This window comes from Erpetoichthys calabaricus, chromosome 6, assembly GCF_900747795.2.
Source record: "Erpetoichthys calabaricus chromosome 6, fErpCal1.3, whole genome shotgun sequence".
NCBI lineage: Eukaryota > Metazoa > Chordata > Cladistia > Polypteriformes > Polypteridae > Erpetoichthys > Erpetoichthys calabaricus.
The window spans coordinates 102,721,380-102,738,853 of record NC_041399.2 but is presented as its reverse complement, the minus strand read 5'-3'; the positions used below and the strand labels follow the sequence as shown (position 1 = coordinate 102,738,853).

Sequence of the window (17,474 nt, the reverse complement as noted above, 5' to 3'; positions counted from 1 at the left end):
CTGAAGCCAAATCTCTGGAGTTCTGCATAGAAACCACAGAGGTTATTGCTAACAAGTTGCCTGCTGAAACAGCCGCGCAGGAATCTGAACTAGAAGCACCTTGCACATGGTAAAGGTGACATACAAATAAAATGTATTATTATTATTATTATTATTATTATTATTATAAGCCTTGCATATATGCTATCTGACACACTGGTGAGGTCTCACCTTGAGTACTGTGTACAGTTTTGGTCACCAGATTACAAAAACAAGATGTAGCATTGCCAAAGAAATTTCAGTGGAGAGTGACTAGACTGATTGTAGAAGAAAGGCATGAGCTATGAGGTGATACTGAAGAAGTTGAACCTTTTCAGATTAAGCAAATGGAAATTAAGAGGTGATATGACTGAAGTATTTAAAATTATGAAGGAAACTAATACAGTGGATTGAGGCTGTTACTTTAAAATAATAATTAAGAATACGGGGAGACAGTTGGAAACTTATTAATGGCACAAATGTTACACATTGCTTCTTCAAATAAAGAACCACAGTCACATGGAAAACATTACCATGCATTGTGGTGGATAGTAGGACTTTAAGTGGCTTTCAGATCTCGACTTGATGTTATTTTGGACAATCTAGGTGAGTAGGAAGGACAAGTCTGTTGGTCTGAATGGCCTGTTCTTGTCACAATTTTTCTAATGTTCTAAAAAGCGGGTGCAATCTAACATGCTGAGGAAATACACTCTAGCCCACCATTAAAGTAAAGGTTAGATTTAGATCATTTCTTCATCCTTTTTTCCAAAGAATGATCCAAAAGACTGCCTTCCCTGAGACCCTGAAGGAGTGGCAAGACACACACGCTAATACACCACTTCCCAGCTGTTAAAATAACAGTTTCTAATATTTAAAAGCATTTATTTTTATTTGAAATGAGTTTCAGGTTGTCTTAACTTATATGCGTTAACTGCTGTAGAGCTGTTGAGGGGATATTTTTGAATGTTTAGCCTTATTCATTACAGATTGTATGGCTTAATAAATGCCATTTAATTAATAACTCAGTGAGAATGAATAGGGTGCAGGCACAAAGAAAACAAAAGCACCGTGATTACAATGAGGCCTGGGGAATGAAAGCCTTGTGTGCTTAATGCAGTGCTTCCTTTATTAACAAATATTCATCACACAAAACCCGCTTGATTGCCTTTCTTTGAGACTTACAGGCATGTATTACAGTGCTTTCATTAACAGAAATGGTATACCGTCCTATGTTCCATTATGATTGTACACATTATTGGATCAAGGTTACAATAGATCCCAACATTTTTCACACATTGTGGTATGGAAAAGTTTTTTGGAGGATAAAAATAAATAAATAAATAGTGACCACAAGGGATGATACATAGTACAAACAATGAAAAAAGAGCTTGCTGAAAATATTCATAATTTTTGAAAGTTTTTGAAATATGTGTCTAAAATGAACATGTACTGTATACTTAAAAAATGAAATAAATATATTGTTATATTAAGACTAAAATGGTATGGCCTTTTACTTAAATAACCTACAGACTAGGTACTTTTTTCATTTCCTTAATACCTGTACACCATTAGTTGGTATATGGCATACAAATAAAGTTTCTTCTTACCTAAGAACTTGTCATTTTTAGGTGAGAAGTGAGGCATTGGCTGTTTGTTACCTTAGTATGGCAATCATAGGTTTTGACTGAAAGTGATCAAGCATACTGTACTTGGAGATCAATTAGTACTAAAAATTATATTTTTTCTTTAGGTTAAACCATTAAACTTTGAAGTAAAACCTTCCCAGTGCCACACAAAGACTCAGCTGGTGGTCCTAGTCAGTGATCCAGCAAATGCCAGTTGGGCATATTCAGATTTGCAGACCTTGATGAAAGACAGTAGTACCAGTTTTAGTTTCTCATGGAAAAAATGAAGGTAAAACATGTTGCATTAAAAAAATGTATTTATGTTGAAAACTTTCCTATTCAGAATAAAAAAGGTCTATTACGTAAATATAGTTACATATGTGGTATACGACAGAAACTAACAAACAAGATATCTACTTTGACAGAATTATCTCTTGCCACAAACTGTGTGTCTGACATTATGAAACATGAATTCTATTCTTAGTGTACTTGTTGGCCTCCACTTCTTAGATCCTCCACTTCTCAGACCCTCAGGGGGTGTTAAAACATTTTTAAAGCATCTTTTATACTGCATTCAAAATGGTTTTTCATTTGATATTTGAAGCTGTAATTTTCATGCAACTCACTGAATCTCTTTGAGAACACTGCTCACATCAGCATACAAAGTCATCAGCTCCCATTAAACAGAAAAAGAAAATTGCTGATAGAAAAAATATCTGTTTTTCAGGTTTTGAGAGTGGCTTTTTTGTTTTTAGTAATGAAGGCTTTCTGTAGCTCTGTATATATCCCCCTTGGTGAATTGAGTGGTAATGTAACAGTTGGATTCCCCTTGCTGAATCAAGTACAAATTGGAGGGGGTGGGGTTTCTCCATCCATGAAATGCTTCAATCGGGGATTAATACATGGTATTGATCACTTACGTAACCCACCGATAACCCACAATCGGCAGTCGAGAAATATTGGCCTAGGGAATACATAAAAACCTTTTGTTTAGGGCCCAATATAAACATATTCAGAAGGTAGAAATCTCAGTGTCCCCGCGACTACTACAGAGTACCAATCAAAAAACACTATACAATTACTTATATAAACTATTGACCACATACTACTAGAAAACAATACCTTAACAAAGGTTTTGTGCTCATTCATAATAAGGAACTAGCAAGAGCACTATAGCAAGCCCTGAAAGCTGCTAATGTAACGTTGCAAATGGTACATCTTTACCTTTTGCTTTCGGACAGAAATAATTCTGGATTGCACAGTGGCCAGTGCTGCTACTTCAAATACTAGCTCTGTGTTTGAAACCAGAACCTGTTCATCTGTAGGCCATTTTCCCATTATCCTTGCATCTATGAGGGTTCTCTCTGCCAAATCCCCAAACTGGTGACTCTACATCAGCGCTGTGTATGTGTGAGTGTGTATTGAGAAGAGCTGGTTTGTCATTCAGGGTTACTTCCTGTTCCCAGGTATACTGAGACAGACAACTTTCAGCATCTTTAAATTGGATTAAGTAAATTATATAATACCTTATAATTAATTTTAACCCCCAAATCCATTCAAAATAAGCTCTTATTATTCTTTTTTTTTTACGTTTTAGCATTTCAAGAAATTAACAGAGTAATCCCACATCTCGTGTTTCCTTTGTGTGACATCCTCTTTGGTCACTGTTCAGAATTTACTCCCTGTCCATATGGGTTATTTTTGGTAACTCCAATTTCTTTCAACATCCTAAAAATTAGTGATTTAGGTTAACTGGCAACTTTAAATTATACTATTTCCTTTGATGGACTGGTAACCCATCGAGAGTCAGTTTGTGTCCTGTGTCCAGTGCTGTCAGAGGATAAATCAATAGTGTCACAAAATACACATCAACTTATTAATTCCTTCCATTTATCGACTTTTTTCCCTAAATTTTTTTAAACACAATTCACATACATCTCTCTACCTTGTCCTGCTTACACCTATTTCTATGCAAAAAGTTGCATTGGTTCAGACATTGGCTCTGACTTCATGTGACCCTGAAATTAAATTACCATACATACTCGCAGGTAAGTTCTCCCGCAGATAAGTCGGAATTTGATTTTACTGTATAATTTGTGGTATTTTATAATGTCGGTCGTATAAGTCAAATACGGAAAATTCACACTATTGGTCCAACAGATTATGATATGTTAAAGCCCACCTGAGAGAGTAACCACGGAGCACACTGCTTTTTTTTCTCTGTGGGTGCGGCAATGCCCTGTATCAGCGTGTGCTCCTAACCTCTCTCTCTCTCTCTCTCTATTGTGCCTATGTAACCATACTGTAATACCCGAACTATTCCGAAGCGACATTTGCACTGTTTTGTGTGTCTCACACCCTCATACACGTTTATTGTAAGAGCATCCCTTATCTACGATGGAGCGTTCGATCAGAAGAAAATATGAAGCTGGTTTTAAATTAAACATCGTTAAAGTAGCGAAATAACTGCGCTGCTGAAACAAAACTTGATGTGTCTGAGAAACTGATGCGAGATTGGAGGAGGCAAAAAGCGTTTAAGCCAGGGTCTGATTTTATGATCTATTTTTCGGGTTTCAAGACCCAACTTATACGTGAGTATATATGGTAAATGGGCTCCAGAAATGAATAGACGAGATGGATTACTGGAAAAAGTGGGCAAAATAAAAATCATCTTTTATACTTCATATTTGAAGATAAGATACTATAAAATACAGAGACCTTGTATCATTAATGTGGCTTGTATCATGAAGATGATGAAATACAAATTCCTTTTGAATGTGTAATTTAGATATACTCTGCATTCAAAAGAGATAATTAATTACTTGGATAAGTAACCTAGGAGTGTGGTGCACTATCTTGCAATTAAATTTAAAAAAGGGTCTTGTACTTTGAATTACAGTATATTTAATTAGATGATTGTCTTATCTTCATTGAATAGAACAAAAAAACACATTTATAAATGATTGAGGAATAAAAGAATATTAATATTTTTTTACAAAATCCAGCTGAACCTCACTAATTTAAAAGTTGCTATAAATAATAATAATATTGTTCATTATTTTGTTAATGTGCAAATAGTGTGGCCTATTGGCTAATGCACTGAGCTATAAACACTGACTTGTATTGTGACCCACTTAGCCCACCACTGCTCCAATTCTGAACGCAGATAAAGAATCTTACTGCAGTCTTTTAAGTTGCTTTGAGTAAAAATGTCACATAAAAGTGCATGCAATCTGTTCTTTAAAAGGGTTAAAAGGAAACGCACCCTATAATCAACCATGAATCAGTTCCTTGAAGGTCACACTCATGCACAACACACACCCTATCCATTTCTGAGCCATCAACCTAATTTGCACAGTTGGAAGCGGGGCTATCTGGGGGGTGTTAGTGCATGGATGCAGGGTGAATGAGCACACTCCAAATGTGATAATTTAGTTAAACTTAAGTACTCTAATTAAGAACAAACCATCACCCATCACCACTGACTGTAGATGTTGATTTCTTAAAGGACTGACTCTCGAAATGCTAGACATAAAGAATTTTGTCGAAGTTTGGAGTCTCTCTCTTCAGGGTTATTTATATTAATTTAACTATGAATGTAGCTTCATTCTGGTATGGGCAGATGTAGTTAATTTGCCAGACTAACACTCCAGCATTTTCAGTCCCCCTATTTGTACCATTCTGCAGAGCTGGAGGGATATTATTGAATTATTGAGCTTAGTCATAGGCTTCTCTTCTATTTTCAGCATCTGCTTTGAAGTGGTCCGGGTTGCTAGGAGCTGGAGCCTGTTCTGGCAGCAAGAACCAAGCTTGGACAGAATGTTAAAGTTTAGACATACTACACAGGGTAAGGTTATAAATTAAACTTACAACCTCTTTTCTGGATACTTAACTGATGAATAATAAATGCAAAATTATATTTCTACATCTCCTGTTTAATGAAGATGTCAAGACAATAGCAGTTCTGTGCTTTCTTTTTTTATTTTAGCATTTCAGTGAATGAGTCTTTCAAAACATATTCCTGCTTGGAGTCCTCACTTGGCTAGTAGTACTGCCAATTACTTCTGATTTAAAATGATCATTCTGCACTTATCATGCTTTAACAACACTCCAGGCAGTTTTCAAGCATTGCAGAAAATGAAAAGTTGACTCATTTTGCAACAAGACCAATACAAGCAGTACTCAAGTAAATCACAGGAGTGTACATATCCAAAGAACCTCATGGGTTCTGCTCTGGGCAATATTTAAAAAAAAGAGATTTAGTAAGAATAGAATTGTGGGACTTGCCCAGTGTGAAAATATGTAGAAGCTGTTTGAAGTGATCTCTGCCATTTTATAGCCAATAAAAGTTAACTAGGGCAAAAAAAAGGATCTTTCTTTTATTATTTTTTAACTACTTTCTCATCAGACCTACCAATAAGTGTGGCCTCTCTTACGATTTCACATACAGGTTCTTCAGGCAAACAGCAGTTGGGTTTATATTTTGTTGTGTAGTTTATGGTGGTAGAATCCTATTAGTTCAAATAGTCACCTTCAGGAGCTCTCTCCATTTCTTACTGTACTTATGATGAGTAAATCACAAGTTAAATTGCCCTTCTTCACAACCCATTCTTTGTGTCTGTCAAGAGTGAATTTTCTGTAGCATAAACATGTATTACTCTACCATTAGGTTCAATTTTAAAAAGACCTTCCTCTTCAGGTTGATCGACAGCTGTGTCAAAAAGTAATTGAAAGTCTCTCAGCTTCACATATCCATACGTCAAGGGGAAGCGACAGAACACAATCTGCAGCTGTTTGCCGGCTGCACGTTTTTATGGCCGTTGAATCTTGTTACACATTATATCGAGATCCCTGAGCACAGGAAGAAATTTATGCACAATTACTGCTACAAGGATGGCACTTTTGAATGGCATGGATGCTGTAACTATTCAGACAGCTTTCATCTTGTCCCCGCTGCGTGTCTAACCCTGACTAAGTCTGCCATCATTTCTTTCTGTCGTTGAACACACCAAGTTACTTCCAGACTTCTCAGTGAGAGAAGTTTTATAGGTTAGAGACATTTCAGTCAGAATTAACATTTTCTAGCCCACAACTGATTTTCTGCCGCATGCTTTGTAGTTATAATTAGTGTTTTTAACTTGTTACATTTACATATGTATCAATATTTATTTACTTATTTTAATTTTTTATTGCTGTATTTAGTAATGTGTGATCTACTTTGTCATTCGACCATATACAGTGTTGTCATCGCATGTTTCTGCATCATTTAGACTAGCAACAAATGCTTTTAATTTTCTGTACCATATAATTAACATAAATTACATGGATCTGAATTAAAAAGGAACTATGCAGAGCATAAATGTCATGTCAGGTATTAATTTACATGAAAAAGGAAAAAAAATAACATGTACAAGCAACTTGACATTAGTAATATTTTCACCTCTGTTCATTATCCAAGGTCATTTTCTCACAACAGTTGTTCAGCAGCTTCACCCACTAATCTTTCTCCTGGAAAGCCAAAATGACTGCAGGTTTTTACTTCAATGTAATAATTTGTCCAGATTCTGCCTTTTGTTTAATTCCCTTTTCAGAGTGGGACTGCAGTACAGTGGTTATGACTGCTACCATGCATTGGTAGTTGCTTGGGTCGGATCCCCAAACTGGACTGTGTGGAGCTTTGCATGTTTTGTAGATATTCATGTAGGATTTTCACCAGGCACATCCACTTTCTCACACATCACAAAGATTGTGAATGTGCCTGTGCTCTATGATGTGATTGTGAATGTGCGTGTGCTCTGTGATGAAGTGGTATCCCATCTAGGGGTACTTCTAGCCCTGATCCCATGATCCTACAGTGGAAAAGAGGGTTGTGAAAATGGATAGGTTGTCCAGTTGACTTGCCATTTGATAATTTTTCCACCAAAATGATAGCACAGTATCTACTTCACTTTCCCAGTGGTATATTAACAATGAGAGGTCAACGGATTCTGTTGTGTGACCTTACTAAGTAATCTTTTTCTTCTACAAGTCAAGATTTGCACTGTAGTAGAGCAGTTCAGCAATTGCGAAAGTATATAAAAGCAATAATAATAATAATCAATTTTCAAAGGTACGGCCTGGAAGGCAATTGTGCTTTCGGAACCAAAGACAAAAACAATAAAGTAGATATTGAATTCTTTCTGGACCACTAAATGAGATCAGATACTGCCTTAAACAAAAGGCATTGACTCAAAGTGACAATTAAGAAAAAAGTTTTAAGAAGTCTCTAAGACTAAGAGTGGGAATTGCAGTCCAATATAATAATAATATAATAACTATGGCCTTATTGCTTTTATCTTCTATTCTTTTTCCAGTGAAGTTAACATCAAAAGTAACTGCTAGGCTTCATGCAAAATGTTGCAAGAAATACAGAAAAATCTATTACCTTTCACAAGGTTTGAAAAAATAGCTACAACATGGCAATACTTGCCCTTCTAGAGGAGAAAATATTCGTCTTGAAGTGTCCAGCATCTCACAAAACTGATGAGTTGTCATAGATGTAGGTCATGGCTGGTGGCAGGAGGAGCTTTGATCAATGCTGCCCTCGTTAAACTTTGCAACTTGTTTGTCACATTAGGACCATTTGCGTTGCTGTTGCTCATAAAAACTGTCCGGTTGGATAAAGGACAGATTACATTCAGCTCATTGCTTACAGTTCAACTGAGAAAAGCACTCTCTTTTTTCATAACCAAAATCCTGATGCTTGATGACAACTAATCTACATCTCTCAGGTCACTCTGAGGTTCCTGTGCTTTTTTCACCCTGTGAAAATCTCCCAGAGACTTGTGGTACAAGCAACCTGAGAATCCAACAGAGGCACATGGTTCAGCAGAAACTAGAACTCCTTGAAAAATTAAACAACAGTGTCTCAAATCATATAGCTGTCTGCTGTTATATTTAGAGATGCTTTGTCGATTTCACAGACTAAGCTATGTCACCTTGTTTAACTTAGGCAGTGGATGGTATCAACATACACGAAAACAAGATGTTCCATGTCATTTGGGATTTCCTAACTCATTAATTTCATAACAGTAATAACAAAACATGTCTGCTGATTGTTACTCATGGGGCCTCCTCCAACCAGCATCAAAAGTCACAGCAGCCCCATATCATCACTAACCATTTATCGGGCACCAAATAGGTGGTCTTAAAAGTACTTTTAACCCTATCTTCATTTTACAGGTGCAATTTTAACGTTTACATATGCAAACATTCAGTTCTTATATATAGTATGCGGCTTTAAAAAAAGTAATTGTATTTCAACTCAGCAAGTATAAGCCTAAATGATTTCCCATATAATCTGTTTTTAAAACTGTATTTTATTATTTTAGGCAAATAAGATATACGCTATGTAGTGGCAGTATACAGAGAAGAATTATACTTCAGTCATTTGTTAATGCACATCAATTAGAACATAATTCAGGGAAAATTTATAACTGAAAAAAGAAGCCTCATGTGTGCCAGTGACCTATTGGTAATGATCTGCTTTTCTGGCAACCAAAGAAAAATGAAAAAATGTCTTTACCTCCATCTATGAAGGACTAAACAAACACAAAACATAATTAGCTATCATTCTGAATAAAGAATCCCTAGTTAGTTAATATAGACGAACTGGCATAGGGAGAATATTTCTATATATTATTAAATTATGTGTACAGTACTGGGTGTAACATTAATGAAATAGTTTGCTCTTTGTTTTGTTCTTTTAACAGTTTGCCACTATGACTTTACATCCTGGGCTGCTGGTGGAGCAAGTAGATTTCCTTTTAGGAATCAACAATATTATCTATATATATATATATGTGTGTGTGTGTGTGTGTATTTCAGTCTATTTACAAAACCCATTTTGTGTTGGTAATGGTAGTGAACTGCTCAGGTCTCACCAGGTCTCTCAAATGGTGAGCAATAGCCATAGACAGGACCTCAGCATACTGTTGGGTCCACTGACATTGAGCCACTTACCATTCACCACTCAGTAAATCATCATGAATCTGGACAGTGGGGAGCATTAAATATTTGAAAGATTATTAAGCAAACAAAAAAGAAGCTAACTGCACTAATAACTCAAAACATTGTCCAAGCACTGCCCTCTATGCTCCATGCTGCCCTACAATGGTTACTGATTTTGTGTTACTGACTAAGCATATCTTCTGTATGAACAATCTAATGGTCACAGTTTTGCTAGACCTTTCCTTTCAACTCTTGAATTTGCATTTTTTATTTATTTCTCAGTATTCAGTCAACTTGTTGTCAATTTACCCTTAGTCTTTTACCTTCAACTTTTTTTTATTATTAATATTCCTCCTTGCAAGTCCTCCTTTCATCATGACAGACAGACAGAGACAGAGACAGAGAGAGAGAGAGAGAGAGAGAGAGAGAGAGAGAGATAGATAGATAGATAGATAGATAGATAGATAGATAGATAGATAGATAGATAGATAGATAGATAGATAGATCTAGTTACTCAGTTACTTGAATTAAATTCACAGAATTAGTACTTTTATGAGGAATAATTTAAACTAAATTCATGTAACCTGCCTTACACAATAGGGTGTTATGTTACTAAGAATGAGAGGAATTTCTCTTGTTTACAATTGATCTAAGTATGTACTTATGTTTTTATTGACCTATTTTAATAAGGAAATGTGTTTGAGAAGTGATCAAGTGAAGTTGCACTATAAAAAATGTACTATTTTATCAAATTGTGCTTTTTTCTTTTGTTTTCTTTAGATTGGTTCTGAAGTAATTGTTGTATCTGTTATACTAGTATTGCTTATTTTATTGATTATCAATGCCAATGTAAAGCACTGCTTTTACAGAATAAAATAAAATTTATAATTAAAAAAATGACTACCTTGTTATTCTTGCAGGTTGTTCAGCTATAGTATACTTTAAGCCATTTGTTTTAGCCCATTTTGTCAATGCTGAGACCACACTATATATTTTTATGATGTTCCACAGAACAGTTCAGTAAAATAGCTTCCTCAACAGAAATACTGCTTTCATTGATTTTCAGTTTAATTTTTTTTAACATATTAAGAATGCACAATGTTTCTTTTCCTTTTCTAAAATTTGTTAAAGGCAAGGTGAGTTTTTCTTTTTTTCTTTTTTTTTTTAATGATAAGCTTTATAATGCAATTCTCAACCCTTTTCTTCCATTACAAGGTCATTCAGGTCTCAGTTCAAGCAGATAATTCTGATACTTCCATTGCTACTTAAGCATCGCATTTGATTTCCATCAGTTCATGCATTTGTCTCTTTTTGCTTTACGGTATCCATTCCATAATCTAATAAACTGTGCCAACAACCAAATAGTCAGGTGGATGGACTTCCACTGAGCATTTAGTGAACTTTTTCTACTGCAAGTTATCTACAAACCACAAGGGGGTGCCCAATACCCATCACACAACAAGACTTGAAGGAAACCAAAAACTCTTTTGTTCGTTTTCTCAAGCTAACAATTCTTCAAATATTTAAAAATAAAGGTACATTTAAAGACAGATTAATTAAAAACAAATGTTTGGCAAGATAAGAAAGCAATTTTGTTATTAATGAATAAAGTTTCAATAAATACAGATCTCAAGTCATCTAACAGCTAAAGAATACAACTGTCTAGAAAACTGAAATGCATTCTATTGGATTATTTTTATTTTATAATTTGTTAACACAATCTGAATGTGTAATATGCCTTTAGCTTTTTCATCTTTAGTTATTGCTGCTCTCTTTTATTTCACATTTACTTTTTAGCTCTACTGCTAATGCTTGGAAATAAAAATCATCATTGTGGAGCTTTTATTTATTATTATTATTATTATTTTCAACACCTTCCTAAAGATAGATTAGGTTTGTTAGACAATCTTTGTGTGAGACTTTTTTTCTGGCTTAATGTTGCAGTTTCATGCCTTTTGTCTGACTAGTGGTTCGATAATCCATTAAAAGGTAGAATTGCTTCTTGTGCAGATGTTGGATATTGGGTTTGCACGGCTGCCTGACAGTTATCTATGAGGGGGTGTGACTTACATTAACATGTAAGAGTCGGCTCACGGTTTATGTACGTCGTAAGGTGGTGCCAGATCATTCTGTACTACTTCTGATTAAATAAAGCAGCTAGTACTTTGATAATGCAAGATTTGTCTGTGTTTAAGTCTATCAGATACATTTTCTGAGTCGTGTACCAGTGTTCTAGTGTTGCAATAACAATTTCACTTAGAAGAAAGGTGTTATCCCTATCAGGTTAGCCCTGCTTCCTCACAGATAAAGTGTCCTGGCTTCAAATCACCATCCATTTAGAGTGTACCCATTTTCCCCATGTCTGCAGGAGGATTTCTTCTCCCATCAAGTTGGTCTTATTGACTACTCTAACTTAGCCCTGTGGATGTTTGTGTCAGTGGTCTCTACAATGGACCGTAGACCCTATCCAGGGCTGGTCCCTGCTCTCTGCCCAATCCTGTTAAAATAGCTTTCAGCCCCTTGTGATCCTGTATTAGATTAAGTGTTTGAGAATAGTTATGTTACTTTACGTCTAAAAGATTTAAAAAAATGATTTCAGGAGTACACATAAAATGTCCAGATATCTGTAACGTAAACTGGCTGACATTTCCTTTTTTTTTTTTCTTCAATTTTCACATTTCTGCTTTGCTTAATCCACTAAAACTGATAATCAGATTCTCTTAAACTTTACCTAACAGAAATACTTAAGTGTGGAAAAGTGCACAAACCACCTTAGCCTCTCACACGTGGCTCTGCAAATTATTTCAACCCTCAATTTTTTAATGTGATACAAATAAAAAATACATGAACAAATTCTTGGCACTTTTTTTTCCAGATTTGTCTTCAGATTTTTGTGATGTACAAAAACAAGTTAGCTATTTAATTAAAACAAACATCTTTACTTATATTTGCAGAAGTTTACCATTGACTGTCATCTTTTAAACTAATCAATAAAGAAAACATTATAAAAGACTTCATTAGCATTGCGGTTAAAAAATGCTGCCTTGCAACTCAACTCATGGCTTAAGAGATATTAACCTTTTTGTGTGTAAGCTGCTATATTTTGCAAATATTAATAAGGGTCACCCTATAGAAACCCACCTCTGTATCCTCTAAAGTGGAAAAACAATTAACTAACACTGATGGAGTTTGTTAGATTACAATGAACTCATTAGACTGGGATTTAAAGACATTTTTTATTTTTATTATATCTTTTCAAAAATCTACTAAAAGCCTACTACAGTCCTCTGAGATGGACCTGTTATGTGTGTAGTTAGTACACTAAATAAGAAACTTGCGTTTATATTATAACGGTTGTCTGTGAAAAAAGTTTATTGTTAATATTATGGCAAGCTTCTTATAATGAAAAACCTCAAAACATTAGAATCCCCATACAGTAGGAGGATGAGCAGTACAGTATGGTACAATACATAAAAAAATCAAAGGAAAATGTGATACCACACAATACTCTCAAGTAAAATATGTTTTTACTAATGGATCAGTCTTCCAACAGAAAATAAATAAAGTTCAACCAAAATGAATCACCACAGATCAACACTGGCCACCTGCTGTATTATATCTTTTTAATGTACTTATTATTTTAAATTTTAAAATTAATCATAAAGCAAAGGACAGCATAGTATCAAAGCGCATTGTTAGGCTGCCTTATGGTGCTTGTTTCTCAGACTGGAGTCTCGTTTTTGGGATGCCTTTTCTGTGGAATTTGAATATTCACCGTTGTTGTGTGGGTTACCTTGGGTTACTTTTGGTTTACTACCATAGCTCTACGACACGCTGTCTGTTAGATTAGCAAGACAAAATCGCCCCTTTGTGAGAGTGAGCGCCCAATGTCATTTCACAGAAGTCGGGACTGGCCCTGCATCACGTGTGGCCCAAACTGGCAATGAAAAAGAGTGCATGGATTTATTCAACAACCCAATCAGGGCAAATGGACAAGCACAGGGTTTGTCCAAAGTCCATCCAGCATGGCTGCATCTTTAAGTAACTTATTTAGGAATGGCGGAGACACTTGAAAACTAATTAGTTTGATTTTTTTTTTTTAACTTGCATGCTCAATAAAGAGAACACTTCCTTTATAAGTATTATTTTAAAAAAATAATGTATAAATGATCCTTTACACTAAAGCACATGTGTGATTGTCCATAATGAAATTCTCTTCTAAAATAATGTTATGGCTACTGAGGCAAGTCCGTTCACTGTAATCTTCATTACATTGCTCAGAAAACAAACTAAACTAAGTGAATACAAACTGAAAGATTTGACTGTCAGAACTGTTACATTTTATTATTATGACAATACTTGCATCAACCAAATTAAGACTTATTAGGAATAACTGATATTACACTGAACATTTATAAAACAGGCTGCTGTATGAAAAGGAGCGATTGAAATGACCTTTAGTCTTCCCTACAGAGTAGATTTCTGCACGACTGGAATTGAAGGAGGCAATAACACACACATAAAAAGAAAACTGTAGATAGCAGATTAATAAAAGGGCACTAGATAGATAGATAGATAGATAGATAGATAGATAGATAGATAGATAGATAGATAGATAGATAGATAGATAGATAGAATTAAAGTAACAATACATGGGTCAAACATTTTCCAAAAATAAATTCGTAAACAATAATAATTTCAAATATTATGCACAACTGGAATTCAGTTCCTTTCTCGCCTTGCAATCTCCCAACATCAAAATTTTGCGACTCATCTAGTAGACTGATAAGATTGATAGATGTCTGAACAGCGGCAGCGAAAAGCATCTAACTACACCGATTTTTTCCTTTTTTTCAAAGGTGACATATTTACCAAACCCAGGAGAGAGAGAGACAGAGAAAAAAAAGAATGTCTGCGCATTCGTATCGGCCAGGCAACTGTTTGCTTTTCGACACTCTTGTTCCAGTCGCCGCGATTCGTGAGGACTGTCCTTTGTACAACTGAAACGCTAACTCTCGCCCCGAATGATTGTAAACAGCGCTGATCTGGCAGTAGTAGGCTACAGTGAGAATGCTCATTTCCCACTGAACGATGCTGGGCACGTCCCCACTGCCGTATTACCTTAAGTAAGCATCTGTAGAGAGGACAAGGGGAAATGGGAATTCAAAATGAGATCGACATTTATTTTTCCCATAAATTGGATTCCGAATTCGCCTTTCCAATTATATATATATATATATATATATATATATATATATATATATATATATATATATATATATATATATATATATATATGTTTTCACAAAACAGAACACCATGAATTTAAAAGTGGGATTTTATTGTGAGTTTGTAAAGTAGTCTGGCGTCTGCCCGTTCCCAATACTGCATAATGGCAAGATTTGAAAATATTGGTGAAAATAAACTGCACATTTACCTACACATGCACGAAAACCCATCCAGATTAACCACAGTTCCACGGGTCCATGCTCAATTCACTCGTATGTATTTTTCTACTCCAACATCTCAGTTACGCTACAATTTGTATTTATTGTCGTTAATTGGCGCATCGCACCAACCGCAAAAAGAAAAAAAAATCTATGAAAAAGAAGCAACCTAGGTAAAGCTGAAAACTTAAGTGCGGGTTCCCATGCCGTCACTACGTCTCAACAGTCTTGCTTTGCTTTACGAATAAAATAAAAAGACGATGGCTTCACCAGTAAATAAAACGCGAGAGGAGGAACCAATAACCGACTGGCTCCTCGTTTCAAATAAATCACATTTACTACCATGCGTCTTAAACCCCAGCGATCATCTGTACAATTAACTTTGCCTTCTGAGATCAGACGCTTATTAGCTCGACCTGGCCATCTGTCAAGGAATATCTTCTTGCATAAAAAGGGGGAAAATATCAATACAACATATGATACTTTAATTTCACGCTTTTACATGTAACAGGTTAAAACAAATCCAAATCCTGAACTTTTTCTTTTATTATTTAAAAAGTATGTTGAGTTACCCAACTGAACTGACTTTGCATTGAGACAGAGTACGCATCACCACTTGTAAACTAGAATTACAGTATATGCAAGTTACTAATGTTTAATAATACTAATTTTATTTAAACATTCTCGTTAATAATTTTCAGTACTGCACTTGTTAGTAGTGTAAATTATAACAGAAGACGACTAACGTTTTGACACCGCATGCATTAGCTCTGATATGAAGCAGGTAATGAAGCGTACACAAACAGAAATGGTGTAAGGACAGCTTGTAATTTATACAGCAATAATAATAATAATAATAATAATAATAATAATATCGAATATAAACACAATTTTGAATAATGCATATTAATGCGATATTAATAATAGCGTCCCGTCCAGGACTTGTTCCACTCCCTTACTCGATGCTGCAAACACGAGATCTGACTCCCTCCTTGTGACTGCTCTTACGGATGCTGCGAGCTCAGAATATGGGTGAATGGATCAATAAATATAGTCTTTATCATTTTTAATATTAGCAACAATTGTGAAGAGGCAGAAACACATCCGGATGGATGACGATTATTTTGTCGGCTACGTGCAAAAATATGAATCCAGATAATAAAGTAACTCAGTGATATGTAAACTTTACTTGAACGGGACGGCCGTTATAAACAAGCTAAAGAACTCCTAGTTAAGTCTGTTTTGTACATGTAAGGCGGACATCCATTTTAAGGCTTACTCTACAATATATACTAGTAAATACGCTTATGCATACCTATTCATCGCCTGCACGCTTCCAGATTTGACATTTCCGCAGGCACCTATGAACGCGCAAACACATTAACACACGCACAAACTGGGCCTTGGACAGGCTTTCTCACGCATGTGACCGTGTATGGACAAAGTTCTTCTAATGGACTGAAAAGTTTGTTTTTCTTTAAATTTCACTCACCTAGCAGAATGGGGGAAGCTCGCAAGTAACAGATGAGGGATGCGATGCGTATCCTCTGACTGCAGCAGCCGGACTGAGCCGCACAGTCTGCTCTCCAGCTGCCTCTCTCTGCATCACTTTTAGCTCTGGAAGGCAGAGAGCTAAGGCAGAGGGGATCTGCTGCTGATTGGCTGCATTTCAGAGTCCCTGATTAATAAGAAAAAAAAAATCCTCCCCTCACACAGGGAGAGAAGTGTTGGCGATGAAGCCGCAGACTGGAGGACGAGGAGGTTAGACGCGTTGTGGGAAGTGTTTTGGATATTCCGGGATGACCGACTTTCCATGTGAATACAGGAGCGTGTAGAAGAATAAAGGGTTTTGTTAGTGACCCTCCCGCCTCTTCATATTCCGCCCCTTTTCAACGAAGAAGGAAAAAAAATGTTTAATGTTTGAAAGAAATCGTTCCCGGTTCTGATCTGATTTGCTTCTTGTTGGATTTTTTTTTTGTTTGTTCTTTGCTGTCAAAGTCGTTCCCCAAAATAGTGCGTCACTGTTGTGAGTCGAAATTATTTGTTCAGAAAGGTGAACTTTCCAGGGTATTGAACTCAACAATTAGCTTAAAGCCTTCTATCTGTTGTTCTTAAAGGGATAAGGAAGGAAAATAAACTCATGATACTTTAAAATCACTACGGATACGTCTGAAATTCAGTCTTAATTACAAGAGATGTGTTCGTTTATTTACGTTTCTATTTAGCCAATCCGTTATTTCCAGACAGTTTAGAATAGCAAATCCATCCATCGACCTGTTTTCTGATCCAGCACGGTCGCGTAGCGTGGCGAGGGTGAATGGGGTGGAGCCAATCGTAGCAGCATCAGAATAAAGCCTGAAACCAGAGCTTGACTGGGCAGGAAAAAAGAAACATC

At 35.8% G+C, this 17,474-nt stretch overlaps 1 protein-coding gene across 1 annotated transcript in view; it reads right to left on the bottom strand.

Annotated features, from left to right (window-relative positions):
• Nucleotides 1–16,912, bottom strand: part of LOC114653473 (cadherin-10-like) — a 161,896-nt gene extending 144,984 nt beyond the window's left edge. The window contains exon 1 of the mRNA XM_028803820.2: nt 16,572–16,912. The gene's annotated coding sequence lies outside the window, so the exon portion shown is untranslated. The remainder of the gene's footprint in view (nt 1–16,571) is intronic.
• Nucleotides 16,913–17,474: the final 562 nt, after the last annotated feature.